Source organism: Podarcis filfolensis, assembly GCF_964270895.1.
Source record: "Podarcis filfolensis genome assembly, chromosome: Z".
NCBI lineage: Eukaryota > Metazoa > Chordata > Lepidosauria > Squamata > Lacertidae > Podarcis > Podarcis filfolensis.
Genome location: NC_139617.1, coordinates 45,309,932 through 45,323,430, shown reverse-complemented (window position 1 = coordinate 45,323,430; position 13,499 = coordinate 45,309,932). Strand labels below are relative to the sequence as shown.

Genomic DNA, 13,499 nt, shown 5'->3' with positions numbered 1-13,499 from the left:
ATGTGCTTTTGAACTGCTAGGTTGGTAGGAGCAGGGACCCCATCGTGGGGATTCGAACCGCTGACCTTCTGATCAGCAAGTCCTAGGCTCTGTGGTTTAACCCACAGCGGCACCTGCATCTCTGAGGAGAAGGTTGAGAAACTCCAAAAAGGAGAGCTCTACCAGGCAGCTGCATCTTCACTGGAGAAGGTAGAAAGCTGTCAGGGATTGGAATGAATAGGTAGAGCCATGGTGGGGATCTGACCCCCACTCACTTCTCCTGTAGCTGACAGGAAGGAAGGAGACAGTATTGAATTGTAGCCAAGCTATGAGGGAGATAATGAGACAGAGACGGGTGAACAGCCAAGCTATGCTGAGTTAGGAGAATTAAGGGAAGGGAGAGAGCAGCCAGCGAACACTTCAATAGACAGTGTAGAAGATCCTCCATCCCCTAGGATACGACGGTTGTTGAGGGTACAAGAGAAATGCACGCAGCAACGTTTGGCAATGGGAGGCTTCCGTAGGGGCCGGTGCTGTTGGGGAACCATCGGGAGGGGAGGGAGAGAATTCCTCAGGCCTGACAGAAGCTATCTTCCCACCAGGTCTCTGCTTCTTCCTACCATGAACCATGTCTCTCCTCCTCCCAGTTCTTCCTGCCCCTTGAAGGATCTGATCCTGCATGGTGCTGCTCCTTCGCAAGCAGTTTTCCTTGTGTGCAGGAAAGCCACTCGTGAAGGAGCAGCACCTTGGAGAACTGGATTCTTCCACTCAACAGGAGGGTCCAATCCTGCATGGTGCTGGTGCATTCCAACCTTTAAAAGAACTTTCATTGCTGTAAAGGTAAAGGTAAAGGTACCCCTGCCCGTACGGGCCTGTCGTGTCCGACTCTAGGGTTGTGCGCCCATCTCACTTAAGAGGCCGGGGGCCAGCGCTGTCCGGAGACACTTCAGGGCCACGTGGCCAGCGTGACGAAGCTGCTCTGGCGAGCCGGCACCAGCGCAGCACACGGAAACGCCGTTTACCTTCCCGCTATAAGCGGTACCTATTTATCTACTTGCATTTAGGGGTGCTTTCGAACTGCTAGGTGGGCAGGAGCTGGGATCGAAAGATGGGAGCTCACCCCACCACGGGGATTCGAACTGCCGACCATGCGATCGGCAAGCCCTAGACGCTGAGGTTTTACCCACAGCGCCACCCGCGTCCCTAACATTCATTGCTGTACGTATGTTAAAATAGGGTTGAAAACCCTAAGAAAAACTTTAGCCTTACCCCCAAGTTGCTTCAGGGATGGATGTGGGGGGGTGGCCCCCAAGCTATCCCAGGGTAAATTGGCCTGATCCTGGGGCCACAAATTGGAGCCATAGGTCAAATCGGGAGTTCCATGCAGAGCCCTACTGACGACTGCAAGTGCCACATAATGTTTGTTCTGCACTTGGAAGGAAAGGATGTTGAGTGTGGCAGCAACTATGCTCTGGAGCACTCTGCCTACTATTTTTGGCACTGCTAAAAACTTTTGTTTGGGAAAGGCTTACCCAGACATGTAAAACCAACATGTTATTTTATTAAATTTTAACTGGGGATTTTATTTATACTGTTACACTCCACCCCAATCTCTGAGTATTTCCTTTTGGACAATGAGTCACAGTAGAGCCTGTTGTGTCTTTTTAATATGTGGTTTATTTACACATATATACAACCTGAGTCTAGATGGAGCATCAATTTCCAAGGGATTTCTATTCTTCTCATGACCACTGCTTTGCAGCCCAGCAGCAAAAGGTCATGTCTCTCTCTGACCCCCCAACTTCCTCCTAAGCTTTTATTTCTCTGCCTTTTCTATAACAACAACAACTTATTATTTATTATTTATACCCCACTCATCTGGCTGGGTTTCCCCAGCCACTCTGGGCGGCTCCCAACAGAATATAAAAAACACGATAAAACATCAAACATTAAAAACAGGGCTGCCTTCAGATGTCTTCTAAAAGTCAGGTAGTTGTTTATTTCCTTGACATCAGATGGGAGGGAGTTCCACAGGACAGGCGCCACTACCGAGAAGGCCAAAGCATCACTCCTTTGATGTGCCAATAGATTATTATCCCAAGGTCATCTTCATCTCAAAGGAAATTAGGTTGACGCCATTACCTTTTTTACTCATGTTGATTTCCTGGGGTTAAGAAGCGTCTAATACACAACTTGGGAAGTTTGCCTAACTTAATTAGTCTTTCACACTGGCTAATTAAAGGAATAGATGCCTCTGGTACACAGGTCAAATACACACATGGATCTATCTTAAACACACATGAGCCTAGTGATTTTCCAGTTCTAACACACACACACACACACACACACACACACACACACACACACACTAATTAAATTCTTATGTTTACTGAACCCAGGCCTTTGGCACCTACAAACCTATAACAATATTTTCCCCCCAAGAAACCAATTTGCTTTTAACTTCCAACTTTCATCCAAAATTTTAATGGATATTTCATATTTGATGGGTTCAATCCAGTGCTGGCCCTACTCAGAGCAGATCCTTGAAAACAATGGCCATCTCTAAATTAGATCCATTGATTTCAATAAGACTACTCGTGTAGAACTTAGTTGGATGCAACCCTATGTAAACTACTTTTTTTGAGAGCCAGTTTGGCATAGCGGCTAGTGAGTTGGATTAGGTCCTAGGAGACCAGGGTTCAAATCCCTACTAGGCCATGAAGTTCACTGGGTGTCCCTGGGCCAGTCACTGTGTTTTCTCAGCCTAACCTACCTCACAGGGTTGTTGTGGAGATTAAATCAGGAGGAGGAGGATGAAGTGCATCACCTTTGAGTACTTTGGAGTGAAAGGTAAGATATAAATGCAGTAAATAAAATAATAAACATTTTTAAGATGAAGCAGTATATAAATTCGATTTCATAAAATAAAATAAAGTTCACCCAGGGAAGGGGTGGGGAAGACGGAGACTCTTCAGAAGAATGAAGAGAGAAGGAGGGTAGAAGTCACTTCATGGTAACTTTACAATGTCAAAAATAACTGTGTGATTTGCACCTGAAAGCTGCTTTAAATCTTGGGAGCGTATTCTGAAATGCAGCTTCTCTGACAGCCTCCTGGTTAGAATGCAAATATATGAGCTTTGCTGAAGTGACCTGTGCTAAGTGGTTTAATGCGAGAGGCAGTGAACGACTCATGAATTCTGTATTAGACACCATAGTTCCATGATGTTGCAAGTGGCTTCCCAATAATGAAACCTTAACGTATTTATCACCATCGCTCAGGCAAAGAGCATCAATATTTTCAAACTGCCAAGAGAGAGGGGGGGGGAGGAGGAGGAGGAGGAGGAAAGAAAATTAACTGGTTACTTTAAAGGCATCTATCTGATTTGTCTCCTCGTACATTTCAGGCAGCCTAGGTCATCTTTACACACATATGAGTTGCATCTTTAAATATATACATTACCGGAGGGTAGTAAGCGGCCATAATTTACATGGCGTATGTATTTTTCTTCATTTGCAAGGGAAAGAACTCCCAGTACTTACAGATCTGTCCTGGCTCTGCAGGTTTTTATATGCTGCAAAATCATCTTGTCAGCTACTCAATAGCTGTTCGCTCAGGGCCAAACTATAGGCTGTGTTGAAGCTCTATAGGTAGAATCTCAATACTCCAACATCTAAGGACCTAAGCCAGAGGTGGTTACTAGGGAATGGGGGTGGGGATACAACTCACATCACATTTAAATTGAACTAACCCAATTCCCACTTTCCAAAAAAACAGCCATCCTTCAAAATTTGAACTTCTCTGAAATTTGTAGTGCGGGTCTCCAACTACATAATGTGTTCAAAAATGCCCACGCCGTGGTAAAGTGTGTGCATAAATGGCTATATAGTGAAAATAAAATGCAAACATTCAGGGTTGTATTTAGCGAGCTTCTACTTGGAGAAGACCCATAGAAAATAATGGGTCTAAGTGAGGGCTTATCCACAACTTAAAGGTCCATGCCCAAGTGCTTTTTCTTCTTCTTTCGCCCCCAGAGCTTTCCCATGTGCAAACTTGCTCTTTAGTGCTCAGTTGGAGCAAATGGCAAATTGGGTTTTCTGCAGATTGCGGGTTTTCATGGGGAAAGCTCTGGGGCAAAGTGTAAGTGTGGATAAGCTCTTAATCGTGGTAATTAATTTCTATGGGTCTAAGTAAAACCTAGATGAAGATGAAAGCTTTGGGGGGCCTTATAATCACAATCTGTCTAGCGTTTCAATTTTCTTTCCCCAAATTCCCTATTCCTGGGTGCTTTGTTGGGTTTAAATTGTTTTAGATCCTGTGCTGTGTGCTGATTTTACCTTTTTTTTGTTAGTTTGTTTTTGCTGTGCTCCTGTGTGTGTGTGCATTCTGTGTGTGTGTTCTTTCTTTTTTTTTTACAACAGCTGGATGCACAGCGTGCAAATATTGATAAGATCAACATCATATTTTTCCTTTTGTAAAAGCATTGAAAGGGGGTAACATGTGGGTGTAGGGTGGGTTTCTAACTATTTCCCCTTGTGCCAGGGCCTAAATCCAGCAGCTCCAGCCCCACTGAGAAACCCAAAAATCCGTAATCCTATATCAGACAATAATCATTATGGTTTTGCAATAACTGGTCATGGTTGTTAATCACAGATGTTGTCAATCAGAAATGACTAGGGAAAGGGATGGAGAAGAAACTCATTTGGTCAGCATTTTAAGTCTTTTAAGAATGTGTTTTTATCCCATTATGTATCTCTATTGCATTTGAAATCATTTTAAAATTTGAAATTCTTTTATTTTTTTATATTATAAATTGCTTTGTATAGGTTTTTATTGTTAGAATAATAGAACTGTAGAGTTGTAGAGGATTATCCCAAGGGTAATCTAGTTGCAACCTCTGTAGCACAGGAATCATACCTAAAGGATCCATGACAGATGGCCATCCAACATCTACTTAAAAACATCCAATGTAAGAGAACCCACTAACTTCTGAGGTAGTTTGTTCTACTGTCAAACAGCTCTTACAGTCAGAAAGTTATTTCTAATGTTTAGTTGGAATTTTTATTTTGGGTTTTTTTTTCCTTGGCAATTTGAATCCATCTGTTCATGTTCTCCCCTCTGGAGCAGCAGAAAACTAGCTTGCTCCATCTTCCAAGAGACAGCCCTTCGGATATTTGACGATGGCTATCGTATTGTAAAGATATGTACAGAAACTAGGAGAGGATATATTAGTTAGATGTTATCCTTCCTTACTCACATTTCTGAGTTTAGCAGAGTACACCCCTTGCAGCAAAAATAAGGAAGCTGGTGATAAGCTAGTTTTAGCCTTTTGTTTAAGTAATCCAGGATGCTTTAACACAGACTGGATTTATTTCCCCCTTTCTCCCTTTTAAAACAATAAATCACACAAAACAGTCTTCTTATGAGTAAAGAAAAAATTACTCAGTTTCACAGTAGCTGTCTTGAGGCAGGCTTAAAATGTAGTTACAGACATATAGTTTAGATTAGAATTGGAGTCTGAGCTGTGACTCAGACTTAGTACGTGGGCCAACATCCCTAGCCATGGATGAGGCACTGAAGAGATGAGAGTATCAGGAATTTTATAAGAGTATCAGTATTTTATAAGGAATAGTTTATAAACAAAACTAAATACCTAATGAAATATAGATTATTTTGAAGTGAACTAACTTAAATCCACTGGTCACAGACTCACATGTGGACTGGAACACACACACATATCAATTGGATGATGCACATCCAAATTTTGTGATGCAATTTCAGTTCAGAAAAACATGTACAGAGAAATGTATTAATAAACTTACAAAAATGCATACTTCGGGGCAAGTGTTCACAGGATATAAAAATGTATTTGTCTGATTTGTGTGTGGGGTGAGTGGGTGCATTTAAAAAAGGGACAAAATGGTTCTTCAATGGAGCACATTTGGAACTCATATCAAACAGAAATAAGCCGATCCATCCATTGTTAGCTAGGGATGTGGTTTAATGTTCCATTTTTTAATCTGTAAATTCGCTTTACCCTGTGTTGCACAGCTCACAAGTTACAATTTAACTAGGAATTTTTCTATGATTTGATTCCAGAATTGGAGAGCTGCCGCCAGTCATTGTCAACAATGCTTAGCTAGATGGGCCAACAGTTTCACTTCTTATAAAGCAGCTTATTATGTTTTCCTGTTTGAAAGCTCTGGTTCTGGATGTAATAGAATACCTGGAAGTAAGAAATGAAAAACAGGCAGCATTGATGTTTATAGATGCTGAAAAAGCCTTTGATAACGTCTCTTGGGAATTTATGAAAAAAAGTGCTGGAAGAAATGGGCTTTGGAGAAAACTTTAGGAAAGGGATTCAAGCAATATATTCGGATCAAAAAGCAAAATTAATTCTAAATCAGGTGGTAACAGATGAATGCCATTAATAAGTGACCTAGCATGTTTCAAATTAGACGATATGGATATGTTAGATTTGAAGGACATTATAACAGATTTGGATGGCATGTGTATTTGTGGTATGATAAAGTGAAAGTACATAAAGGATTTTATAACCATATAATTAGGAGATCACTTTTAAAAGTTTGGGAAAGATATAAAGATTTATTGGAAGAAAAAACTCCATGGTGGTTGTCAACACTGGAAGCTACATCAATAAAATCAATAAACAGGAAAGAAAAATAGTTTACATATAGAGACATTTTAATAGAAACAGAAGGGAAATTAAAATTGAAAGCGCTCAAAGAGATTTGAGAAGATGTAAATGATTGGCTGTAGTATTATCAATTAAATGAGGTATTTAAAAATATAATAAGAAAGGATTCAGTTATACTTTATCCAGATTTCAAAGAGAAATTATAGATGATAACACTAAAACATTGAAGATTATGTACAGTTTACTGTTAAGAGTGGGAAACCAAAGACGAAGAGGTTAAATGTGTAATGATTAAATGGGCACAATATTTAGGACATAATATACAAATGGAAGATTGGGGGAAATTATAGAAAGGGAATTTAAAATTTTCTGATTGTATAATTTTGAAAGAGAATTATATGAAAATGATATATCGATGGCATATTACTTCAGTTAAATTGGCAAAAATGTATAGAACAAGTTCCAATAAGTGTTGGAAGTATAAAGGGAAAGAAGGCATGTTTTATCACATGTGGTGGAACTGTAAAGTAGCCAAAAGCTATTGGGAAATGATTTATAATGAAATGAAAAAAATGTTTAGGATAAGCTTTGTTAAAAGACCAGAAGCCTTTTTGCTAGGTATTATAGGGCAAGACCTGCCAAAAGAGTGGAAGAAACTATTTATGTACGCTACAACATAGACTCTATAAAGTCTATGATTGCAAATTATAGTTTGCCAGATCCAGACTAAGTTGCAAACTAGGTTTGATTAGGAGACACTTCTTATCCCCATCCCTTTATACACAAAAGATGGGGGTCACTCACCATTCTCAAGCATAAATCATGTTTCAGAGCAGTCTTTGGGGAAGTGCCAAAGCTCAGTGATAGAGCATCTGCTTTTCATGCAGATGACCTCTGGTTCAGACCTGCCATCTCTAGGTAGGCTTGAGAGAGACCCCTACCTGAACGGAGAGCCACTGCCAGTAAGTGCAGGTAATGCTGGTCCAAATGGACTGGCTCAAAATAAGGCAACTTCCCGTACTCTTACCAGACTTGAGCTTTTACAGGAGTCCTCAATAATATTTCCAGAAGCAAATTTCTCCCGCTTTAATGGTCCTTGCTTTTGAAACATGCAGCATGCTGCTGCATGCAGAAGGTCAAGGTGTCAGAAGCTAAGACAGGTGGGGGGAGAGAAGAAATGTCAGGGCTGATTTTATTGTTTTTATGATGCTACTTAGACCCAATAAAAAAGTGTCATTTTTAGTTATAAACAATTGGATGGCTGTCCAGTAGATTGTAATGGCCTTATTGAAATGTGAAGCTCCCTGCCGCGTTGCGTTTGTAGCCGGTATTTTAACTTGCTGATGGGTCTAAAGACCTCATTGGGTATCCTCTGGCAGAATTCTCAGGGAGCACCTTATGCGAGGAGGTAGCAAATACACTCCAAGAGGCTTGCAAGAAAAACTACATGAAAGGGAAATGGATAGGGATGGAGGAGGGAATAAGCAGACAGTTCTTAGAAACAAGTTTATTTAGTGAATTTAGTAAACTCATCCTATTCCCCTTTTCTGGCATGCAGCTCCTGTTCCCCCTTCTAGTGTGCCTTCTCTGCCCAGTCAGGGAAAAGGAGTTCTCTGATAACACTCCTTGAAGTGCACAAAGGCCTTCGGCTCCATTTAAGAGCCTGGGGTAGTGCCTCCATTCTACAAATTTATGGAAAGGCTGCCCTTGGAATATTGTACATAGTTCTGGTCACCTTATCTCAAAATGGATATTGTAAAGCTTCCCCTGCTCACACTTTCCTGAATTTTCCAGTAAAATCATATGTACAGAAATGCATATACTGGGTTAAAGTCAGCCTATAAATGTATATATTAGTGAAAATGACATAAGAATGCATCGTATTATGAATAATGCTTTGCAAAAATGTGATTTGCCTATTCATAGTAGTGCTGGCCACCAGCTTGGATGGCTTTAAAAGGGGGTTAGACAAATTAATTAAGGATAAAGCTATCAGTCACTGTAAGAGGCCTCTGAATATAATTTGCTAGGAATTATATGTGCAGAGAGCGCTGTTGCACTCATGTCCTGCTTCCAGGATTCCCATTGGGGCATCTGGTTGGCAATGGAGAGAACAGAATGTTGGACTAGATGTGCCTTTGGCCAGATCCAGCAACATACTCTGCTTTTGTTCCTCTCTTCTTACAAAGGAAGATTCTCTGTGTGGGGAGGCAGGTCCCCACCCCTACCCCATGATCCTTCTGTGTGCGGCTGCTGCAGCCAGAAGTAAACTGAACTTAACCCAAACTTTTTTGTTTTGTTTTTTCCCCGTTAAAGCATTCTGGTCTCTTCTGTTTCTCCAGGGACTTTGGGGGCTGCGTGACGATATTCCTCCCCATTGAGGAAGATTGATTTCTTGTCACATAAGTTCAGCAGTTAAGAAAAAAGGTGCTTGTCCTGTTTCCCACACCTGTCACATTGACTTCTATAATGAACCCGTTACACAGACCTCGGAAACGGATGGAAACCTCTTCTGACAGCACTTGTCAAATGAATAGGCAGGAAGGTGAGGACAATGTATTCAATGCGGTGAACTTTCAGCGCTTTTGTGGACACTGACAGGGGACTCAGGCTCAGTCGTCAGATTGGGGCAATGGATTGGGGTGGCATGGGGTGGAGAGGAAGGAAGGGAGATGTGGAATATATTTGTTATTTATTTCTATCAGTCCCATTCAGAAATCTGTCTTCCCAACTTCTTAAAAGTTTTCCTCCCTTCTATGAAGGAGACCTTCCATTTTCCTGCTTTCCTGCATCAGTCACAAGCAAGGTCTAGGATATGATTTGGGTGGTTGCCAGATGGCCAAGGTGGCAGAAAGTGTGTGTGTTGTTCTAACTAAGCATTTATCCCACCCCCTATGTCCTTGACAGCTGCACCCACTTTCTAATCCAAAGAAGGACCATGAGAAGAGTTACCTCTTAAACAATATATATATAAAGGTAAAGGGACCCCTGACCATTAGATCCAGTCGTGACCGACTCTGGGGTTGCGGCGCTCATCTCGCTTTATTGGCCAAGGGAGCCAGCGTACAGCTTCCGGGTCATGTGGCCAGCATGACTAAGCCGCTTCTGGCAAACCAGAGCAGCGCACGGAAACGCCGTTTACCTTCCCGCCGGAGCGGTACCTATTTATTTACTTGCACTTTATGCTTTCGAACTGCTAGGTTGGCAGGAGCTGGGACTGAACAACGGGAGCTCACGCCGTTGCAGGGATTCGAACCGCCGACCTTCTGATCAGCAAGCCCTAGGCTCTGTGGTTTAACCCACAGCGCCACCTGTGTCCCTAAACTATATATATATATATATATATATATATATATATATATATATATATATATATAAAATCTTCCTCTCCCCCTGCCCCCTGCTGCTGTTGGTGGGGTGCCACTCTAGATTGGAGGTGAATTGCCATGCACATACTGTTTTGGAAAAAGAAGCCTCATTTGGTTTATCCCTGCAAAGGACGTACTGGACTCACACGTACAATAGGGGTTGGCAGGTCGCCAGGCTTTTTAACCTAGTTTCACCTTCCTCTTTCTTCTGCCTTAGGTTTGGCATGTACACTTTCACGAATGCTGTACAGCGGGGCCAGGGTGCACCCTTCAGGTTCACATACCCAAAGTTATGTGGATTCACGTACCCAAAGTTAGCAGGGAGGGAGAATCTACTTCTAATTCTTTGCTGCATGGCCACAGACCGCGGCTGAACCTAGGAGAGAAGAGGGAAAGGATTTAAGCTTTCCTCATCACTTAACCACACCTTACCAGAATCCTGCAATTCGGTTAATTTTTTTAATAGGTTGCAGATCTTCTAAATGGTTATATTTACTAAATACACTGGTACCTCGGGTTACATACGCTTCAGGTTACATATGCTTCAGGTTACAGACTCTGCTAACCCAGAAATACAGTGGTACCTCGCAAGATGAAATTAATTCATTCTGCGAGTCTTTCCGTCTTGTGAGTTTTTCGTCTTGCGAAGCACGGTCAAGTCGCAACTGCACCTCTTCAAGCGGTTTTAAGAAAAAGGAAACAAACTCGCAAGACGTTTTCGTCTTGCGAAGCAAGCCCATAGGGAAATTCGTTTTGCAAAGCAACTCAAAAAACGAAAAACTCTTTCGCCTTGCGAGTTTTTCGTCTTCCGAGGCATTCGTCTTGCGAGGTACCACTGTAGTACCTCGGGTTAAGAACTTTGCTTCAGGATGAGAACAGAAATCGTGCGGCTGCGGTGCAGCGGCAGCAGCAGGAGGCCCCATTAGCTAAAGTGGTGCTTCAGGTTAAGAACAGTTTCAGGTTAAGTACGGACCTCCGGAATGAATTAAGTACTTAACCCGAGGTACCACTGTATAAGCATTTATGATGCATAAGTTGGTGCACATGTGTTGGCAATGCTGGTTTTACCTGTGCTTGTTTTATTGGTGGGTTTGCTTTGAACGTTGTTGTTCGTTTTATTTCTATACCGCTTTATATTCAGGGGGGGAGGGCTGGAATCTCGAAGCAGTTTACAACTTACATTAAAACATCAAGTGAAGCAATCTGTAATAAAACATTACTAAAGTACACATTCAAAGCAAAGTAATTAACAGGGAACTATATTATTATTTTAAAGATTTTGAAACGAAACATTACAAAGAAGGTCAGCTACAGAATGCACATTGAATGCAGCAAGGTTGACAAAAATTATCTTAAACTTTTCAAAAGAAATAATTACTATGGGAAGTCAAATATAAAATGCACATTTGAAACAAGATAATTAGCAAGAGAATAAAATAGTATCATATGCATATATTAACTTTGTTATGATGTCTACCTGTAGCTATATCAATGTATTTTATAGTTATTCTCATTGAAAGACGGGATATAAATGTGCAAGTAAACAAATGTAAAGCATATAAAGTTTCATTTAGTTGCCATGGTACTGTGTCATACAGGTTACATGCTCCAGAAGTTCATGATTTGTACAGGAACATAAAAAGAAGCCTGCTGAATCAGGCAACAGGCCCATCTAGTTTAGCATCCCAGTGGCCAATCGGATGCCTCTGGGAAACTCACAAGCAGAGCATGAGCTCAATGGCTCTTCCACAACTCTATGTCTTCCTTAAAACTGGTAAGACAAAGATGGGCTGCCTCTTAACATGGCAGTCCCACCTAGCAATCATTCCTACCCTTTCTGAAATTGGGGCTCTGAGTGTCATTTTCTTTTTCCCTGGCCAGGAGGTGGAAGGAGAAATGAATGAAAAGGTGGAGAAAGATTTGAGTTTTGTTGAGGTTGCTGTTGGGAATTCGGGACTCTTCATGACAAAGTGAGAAGCTGTGATGGCTTAAGTGTTTTGGTGAAGGTCCTGGCGGTTCCATGGCAATTGGAGAATATGTGAGTGACTTTAACAATTCCGGATTCTCCCAGTTTCTCATTTTTCCAGTCCTAAGTTCATATCTCCATATCTCTGCATCAGTTTGTGAAAATTTATATATGAAAATGTATCAGCATTTCAGTGCAATTTTCCCTGCTCTGCACATTTGTACGTGTGCAATCTTTGTCCAGCTCCTCCCCTTTGACCTTACCGCCTTGGGTGTCCCTGCTGGGAGTACGAGACTCCCGGCGGCTTTGCTCACAAGGGTCATAGGAATGTGCAAGCCCACTCACCGCGACAAGGTGATGATCCAGCGAGTGAGAAACCATGAGTAGCTGAGTGTCATATGTAGTTTGTCCCTGAAAGGAAACCATAACTTTGGTATAGAGCTAACACATAAAGGCCAAAGTGGATTTTGGTTCTATTTTAAAGAGTCTTGAATATTTTTTTTTTCTTTCCCTCCATAGAAAACCTCCAAAAGTTCTTAAGAGTGAGGGCTTGGTTGGGTAAATTATGAATATCTTTCCGCAGAACATTTGGGAGCATAATTATTATTATTTAAAAAAACCCCAGCTACTTTGTATTGTTTTCCTTTTGCTTTCTTGGTTAGCTCTGCCAAGATTTACATTGTACAATTTAAAGAGCTCTGGAACAGCAGTAAAGAGGTGTTACTCTCCCCTACTCCAGTGTGCTGCTGTTTTTAAATTAAGGGCAGTGAAGAGGGGAGTCTGAAAGGGCTGACCTTGAAAGTGATGTTAAGAAGACAAGGAAAAGGACAGGTGATTGGTAAATTTGGTTGGACTTGCTGTGTGGCAATTTAAAGAGACCTAGTCCCGCTCAAAAGAACAAAATCTATATAGAGTCTGGTCAGAGCTTTCAACTCTGCAAGGTTGAAATCATGCAAGTTAATTGCATGTAATATCCGATTGTACTGTACAGTGGAAAATTTGAGGGCCAGCCAAGGAGGCTGAATCCTGATAAGACAGAGGTGTTGTGTCCAAGAGGTGGAGAAATAGCCTGTTCTGGATGAAGTTGCACTCTCCTGGAAGAAGCAGGTTTGTAGCTTGAGATACTACATTGTCACTGGAGGCTCAGGTGACCTCAGTGGTTGGGAGTGTCCATTTCCATATATGGCTGGTTCATCAGCTATGACCCATTTTGAATAGTGATAACTTGGTGATGGTACTCCATGCTCTGCTAACTGGATTACCGCGATACAACTCTACATGGGGATGCCTTTGAATAAGACTCAGAATTTTCAGCTGCTCCAAAATGCAGCGGCTGGATTACTTGCTGGGGTTCCATTTAGAATCCATTTTGAAACAGCTGTACTGATCAGCAGCTCATTTCCACACCCAATTCAAAGCGCTCTCAAGACAACTTAGGGACCAAAGATGCCTCCTTCAATACAGACCCTCTCAAGTTAAGATCAGTAGAGGGAACCCTCTTGTGAGTTCTTCCACTCACAGAATTTGGGA

At 41.7% G+C, this 13,499-nt stretch overlaps 1 long non-coding RNA gene across 1 annotated transcript in view; it reads left to right on the top strand.

Annotated features, from left to right (window-relative positions):
* The window catches only part of LOC310754946, a 33,697-nt gene extending 21,467 nt beyond the window's left edge, over positions 1-12,230 (top strand). Inside the window, exons 4-5 of the long non-coding RNA XR_014544095.1 lie at positions 8,978-9,180; positions 11,885-12,230. This is a non-coding gene — a long non-coding RNA (uncharacterized lncRNA). The remainder of the gene's footprint in view (positions 1-8,977; positions 9,181-11,884) is intronic.
* The last annotated feature ends 1,269 nt before the right edge of the window (positions 12,231-13,499 follow it).